We start from the raw sequence: 6,962 nt of genomic DNA on the forward strand, positions 1-6,962 counted from the left end.
CGCTAGCAAACTTGACCCAGACAACAAAGTAAAGCTATTTTTTGGCTACGAGAACGACACAAACCCGACATATAAGCCAGAGGTCCCTTTACTATGGTTCAGAGCCGCGGACTTTCAGTAACAGTAATAAATCACATTCATGTAGTTGTAAACAGCATGATAATATATTAAGTAATCCAAAGTATTCAGAATACGTTACTCTCATTGAGTAACATAACGGAATACGTTACAAAATACATTTTGGGGCATGTATTCTGTAATCAGTAGTTGAATAAGTTTTAAAAGTAACCTTCCCAACACTGTGGATAGTTACTTTTTGTCCCTGCAAAGTCACTGCAAACTGACTGTCCCCATAACACTGATAAACACCTACACTACACACACTCACACAGATGGTTTCCATTGTGAATTCATTGGCAGATTGGTATAATGTGTGTTTGAGAGTGTCAGGCTGTGAACAATGACTCTGACTGTGTGTGTGTGTGTGGGAGGGGGGGGACAGAGGCAGTATTGTGAGTCCATCCAGTCACACAAAGTAAGGTCAGAGTTATTAGAGGAGTGGGCAGGATGGACGCTCCACTGTCATAAACATTTGGGAATAGCTCATAAATCAGAGTATTCACCATAACAATGCACTTACGTCTTTTTAGATAAAAAGCCGTTAATAAAACCTACTTTGTGAAAGTACTCCTGTTCTAGTGTGGCTATAAGCATTTTACCAGAAAGTCTCCAACCCAAAGTTAAAGATAAAGACTTACATTACCATTAGCATATATTACATATTTACATATTTTAAATGATCTATTCTTTCCTCTCTGAGGGCTGCAGGCCTGCCTCCAGAGATGGAAAACTACTTGAGTATTTCCTCTTGTTGTTTTTATCTTATAATAATAATAATAATAAACTTTATTTATAAAGCACACTTAAAAACCAAGGGTATGCCAAGGTGCTTAACAAGTAACATAGAGAATAGAAGTTAGATAGAATAGAATAGAAATAGAAATAGGACCAAAGCAAATACTAAGTATGCAAGCAGGTAGCTGTCACTGATACATAGGAAAGCAACAGGTACAGAGCAAACAAGAAGTTAAATGAGCATAAAAGTGCATAATATAAAATCATAAAAGAAATATTAACTAGAGGGAAAGGCAAGATTGAATAAGTGGGTTTTTAGATGTGATTTGAACAGTGCAATGGAATTAGATGCGCGGAGGTCGAGAAGAAGGGTATTCCACAGTACCGGGGCAGCCAGAGCAAGCGCACGGTCACTCCGGGACTTCAGCCGAGATCTGGGTTGGGTCAGAAGTAGCTGAGTGGCAGATCTGAGTGTTCTAGCAGGAGTATGTGATTTGAGAAGTTCACTAAGATAACTTGGCGCTAATTTATTAATAGTTTTGAATGTAAGGAGTAATATTTTAAATTGAATACGGTACTTTATGGGCAACCGATGCAAGCTAGCTAGAACAGTAATAGGGCAAAATTTCCTGGTACCAGTCAAGAGGCGTGCTGCTGCATTTCCTGGTACCAGTCAAGAGGCGTGCTGCTGCATTTTGGACTGTTTGCAGTCTAAGAAGAAGAGAAGAGGGAAGACCGTAGTACAAGGAGTTACAATAATCCAACCTGGAGGTCACAAAAGCGTGACTAAGCTTCTCCAGGTCCTCATGCGGAACATAATGCCTAGCCTTAGAGATAAGGCGCAGTTGGTGGAAGCTAGATCTCACTACAGCAGACACTTGCTTATCGAGTTTGAGCAAGCTATCCAGCAGTGCAATGCGCCGCGGCGCGCGTGCACAAAAGGGTCCAAACGCAGACTCAAGCGCTAGCAGAAAATGACACTTTATTATAACAACAAAAGGTGACCCGGGAAAACCAGAGGAGCAAAACGAGGAACTAAAAAACCCGGGGAAACAATGCCGGAATCGGGACCGTGGGAGGCTGCAACAGAAAGGGGAGAAGATTACTAGGGAGCTGGGAAGCGGAGGAAACACATCAAAACTGAGTTAGACTAGTTTGCTTACGATTAGAGTGGGACCGTGGGAGCTCGGGAGGGAAGTCCGTGAGAAGGAAATCCTTGGAGGTAGTGAATGGGCCACATGATGCACCGGGTGAGCCAATTGAGCAGGAGGACAGGCAGGTGGCAGACGCTGAACGCCGGATCAAAACCACAGAGAGGTGATTAACGGACTGGCGTGGAGCATCCGTCAGTGCCAGGTTAAGTAGCTCTTCAGGTAATCACCCCGATGGAGAGCAGGTGTGCCGGTGATGGCCCAGCCTGGGGGTGTGGTTACCCGCGCATCACACATTCCACACACACACACAGGACCACGGACCATGACACAGCAGTACACCCAAGTTACTGACATAGTCACAAGAAAAGCTAGCAAAGGAACCCAGGGCAGCACAGAGTTGGGCATGAGGGATTTTACTGTTGAACACCACAATCTCAGTCTTCTTATCATTTAAAACAAGAGAATTACTCAGGAACGATTCTTTGACCTCCTGCATGCATTCTTGAAAGTAGTGTAGGGACACAACAAGGTCGTCAGTAAGTTCAAAATAGATCTGTATGTCATCGGCGTAACAGTGGAAGGCGATATTGTATTTTTCAAAGATTGCGCCTAGAGGGAGCAAATACAATGAGAAGAGAATAGGGCCTAAAACTGATCCTTGAGGCACACCACAACAGACCGGAGCAGAGGAAGAGGAGAAGGTGCCTAAGTTAACTGACAAGGATCTATCAGCGAGATATGATTTAAACCAGTCGAGGGCAGTGCCTCTAATACCCACAGTGTGCTCAAGCCTTAGTAATAAAATGTTATGGTCCACCATATCAAAGGCCGAAGAGAGGTCCAGTAAAACTAGGACCATAGAGCGTCCAGTATCAGTGATTACAAGAATATCATTAAGAACTCTAACCAACGCTGTTTCAGTGCTATGCAATGGCTTAAAGGCAGATTGAAATTTCTCAGCAATATTGTTCGTGTCCAAGTATGCCTGGAGCTGGGAGAGAACTAGTCTCTCCAGGATCTTGGACAAGAACGAAAGCTTCTCTTATCTTTGGTTCATTTGCAGGAGCCAGCACAGGTGCTGATATTAGGTGCTTTCCAGGTGCTTCAGCCACTGTTTGTAGTCCCACTCACTGATTCCTGTCCTTATATGTTAGAAACGGCATCTCCTCCACCTCTCAGTACTCTCCACAGACTGTATATAAAGGACGCACATGTGCTTCATGTGGGACGGACTTGATTGCAGACAGATTGGCTAACCGTGCATGCTTTTAGCTACAAACATAAGGCCTGGGGCCAGAATCGCCCCGCCAAAGAATTTAGTCCGTCCCAATGTATGGCTTTCAGAAATGTGAAGGTGGCCAGAAATTTTGGTCTTTGAACTTTTTTCACAAGTTTTACAGCTTTTCTCCTGACAGTAACCTCCATCATGGTCAAATACACCAAAACAACAAAGTAATAGATGTAAATGTTTAAAATTACTGTAATTTTAAACAGTTACTGAGCTCAGACATCAGTCAAACCACAGGAGTTACCCCCTGCTGTTGTTGTGCGGTATTTTCTGTTGTGTTGCATTCAGGGCCCATGGAAACCATACAACCTTGCAGCTCCAGTCTGACTTAAGGTTGTGTCTTTTCAGATCAACACAGAGACGTTTTGGACATAAAGTTCACTTCAGAAGGATTTAGGTTAAACATGTGGACCAATGAAGAAGAGCATCTCTGACCAGAGCTTTACTGACCTACAACACAGCATGTGCTAGTCTCTCAGTGAAGGCACTAAAAGTGTGATATGGCCACTGCCTGTCAGCTGAGACAGTATGGTCAGCACTGTACTGAGAGACAGATGTTTGATTTTTCCTGTCCTAACTGAATAACTTTGCTGTGCTCGTTCAGAAAAATCCTCTGAATAACCACAAAAAGCTCTGAAAGTGCTAAAAGCTGCTGACCTTGGATCAAAGCCAGCAGTGAGAAAATTCCTGTATTTATAATAGAAGCCACACAGGAGACGAGGAAAGTTTTCCCTGGATGGTGTCCAGGCATTAATGCCCTGCAGGGTTGAGGCATCCTGAGGAGGATGTGGGTTTGATTCCTGGTAAAGTGTGGTCACGGGGCTCTCAGTGCTTTCTCTGCACCTGCTTTACAAACATAGGACGGACTTTGGACTTCACAGCACTGATTAATGTCTGACTGCTGGTTAATAAAAAGCTCTGCAGTCACAATATGCAAGGTTCATATCCTTTCTCTGTGCATTACTCTCTTCTTGCCTGAGCCAACTTGTTTTCTCAGCATTACTTATGTTTTTTTACCTGAAGAATCTGGATAAACTGAGCTTTTAGCCCAACTTGAGTTAAAAAAAGAAAGAAAGTCTGCAGTGGAGCCCTAAAGAACAATGTGTAAATATGCCTCCTTTAAACTCAATCCGGTCGTGTTTATGTATCCCAGCTGTGTTCCTTTCATGGATAACATCACTGAAATGCTCTGCCAGCCTCTCTGAGTCAGCAGTCAGTCCCGCAGCCTGGCCAATTAGATCCAGTCATTATTCTGGACTTTGCCTTGGGAGCCAGAGCAGCCCCAGGCCCAGCCCGGCACTAACTACCGAGCCTGTCAAACCACACAGTCAGACCCACCCAAACCCAGAGCCAAACCAGAGCACACCAGAGCCAGGACGCACCAGGCCAAGAGGAAAACGAAAAAGGCACCAAAGCTAAGCACAGGATGAGCGTGCACTCTGCTGCAGGTCTGCAACACTTTTCTGAGCAGGAAAGTGTTTGTGGATGATCAGGAAAACTCGGCAACACCCAAGTTCATGATCCAAAAAACTAAACCTTATGAAACAGTACGTTTCCACACTTACAGTAAAGCAGTCTGAGGTGGAAGCAAAGTACACTTACCTGATTACTGTACTTCAGCTGTATTTTCTGGTATTTACTCGAGTATTTATTTTAGTCCCAGCATTAAACGCAAACATCTCAATGTCCTCTCGTCTCATTTTTCCAACCAGGCTCATTACTTTAGCTTTAAGACACCGAAGGGGAGTTTTTATTTTCCCCTCCAAACATTGTAAATGACTCGCAGGAGGAACAAAAACACAGAAGATGATCTTGTTGGAACATCCATCACTGCTTTTCATGCTGAAGCAGTCAGCAGACTATACTTAGTATTTTTAACACAGGTACATGAATGCATAGTCTGTACAGCACGACCACAGTGATTTAGAGGACCTAAAAACAGGCAAACAAAACACAAAGATAATTTTTTATTAGATTTACAGCCTCAAAGTGACAAAGTAGACAGAGTGCACATCACAGGAAACAACACAAGGATAAAAGAGCTGAAGTAAAAAACTGCAAACATTAAACAGAAAATTTAGGTTCCATCCCCGTCTGCTCCCATCTGCATGACATATATCCTCGGACAAGACCAAAACCCAAAGCTGCTTGCAGTGCATCCATCAGAGTCTGAATGTGTGAAAGAGGCCAAAGTTGTGCAAATTGCTTTGAGTGCTCAGAGTAGAAAAGCGCTGTATAAGAACCAGTCCCTAAACTCAAAGCAGCTCAGAGTTCAGTTTATTTATGCAATAAAAATAAAATCCTGAGAGCGCCCATAAAAATGAAAAACAAAAAAACAAAAACAAACAGAGCAAGACAGCTTCTTTGGATTTTCTGACGGTTAGTGTTTGCATGACTGTTTGCATTTAAATATTTGTTCTGAACTTGCTAAATCTGCCCTGCCCTCTGCATCCTCCATATAATACAGAATAACTTCACTGAAGCTAAAAATGTTCAAACAAAAACACTGTAAACACCTTACAATGAATCTGATGCAGTTAAATTCATACTCATTTAGAGTGAGTTATACTGTCATAAAGAACAGCTGCACACGTTTCCTGCCATGTGTTTGTGGATGCAGATGTTTGACCCTAAATATGCTCACAGGTGTTGTTGAATAAAAGGTTTCTTTAAGATCGTGGTGAGTTTAATGTACGTCAACTTGCGTTTGTGGCCTGGAAAATATTTCAATGCTGTGATTTTGAGTCTCTCTCCTGCTGGAACACTCAAACTTCATGTCAGAGTTTTCTGCTCGTCTTGCACAGCTGGATGTTTCATAGTGTGCTGCATGTTTGGGGTTGTTCTTTCCAGGTCCTCTTCAGCTGCGGGAAGCCAACAAACCATGTTATGCAAATTAGAGCTGAAGTGACCTTGAAGGCCGAGACAGACCGTCTGAGCAGCTCAGAGGTCATTTCACAGCCACCAGGGCTGGAGGACAGAGGGCAGAAAACCTGTCATGGGCCCCCAACCACCAGCTGATTATTAAAAAAAACAGGCTCATCATTTATTAGCATCTATATATCAAAAGAGACCAAACAGCTTGTGTATCGGGCTGTAAACATGTTTGTTTCTGCTGTAAACGTTTAACATGGGAGTCTATGGGGACTGACTGACTCACTGCTGCCTCTGCTTGTTATTAGGGGAACTGCAGAGTGCCCCCTGTATAACCTGGAAAACGTCACATTTGTAGCAGCAGGAAGTAAATGAGACTCATCATTTGTCGGCTGGAAAAGACTCGACTGAAGGATTCAGGCAGAGAAAATAACAGAAAGAGAGTTTTATATGACCCACTGCAGAGTCTGAACAAAAGAATTCAAACACAAAAACTGCTACAGGGAGCAGATACTCTGATAAAGGATGACGGATACATTAGAGCCTGAGTGGAGTGGAGAAAACAGGAGGGTAACAAGACACAGATGAAGACAATCAGACAAAAAGGAAGTAAAACCTAGAAGAAGACACAAGAGCAAAAACCAACTAGCACATTAACCAGGAAAAAAGATCTCAAGAGTCACAGGTTGGTGGTGTTCTTGTTGTCCTGCATGAACATGATTATGAGCAATCACTGCAGCATTACTGAGAGTTAAAAACTGTCTAAAGTCTTTCATCTGTAATAAAATGATCAG

Source organism: Neolamprologus brichardi, chromosome 7 (genome assembly GCF_056152115.1).
Source record: "Neolamprologus brichardi isolate AB-2024 chromosome 7, ASM5615211v1, whole genome shotgun sequence".
Classification (NCBI taxonomy): Eukaryota; Metazoa; Chordata; class Actinopteri; order Cichliformes; family Cichlidae; genus Neolamprologus; species Neolamprologus brichardi.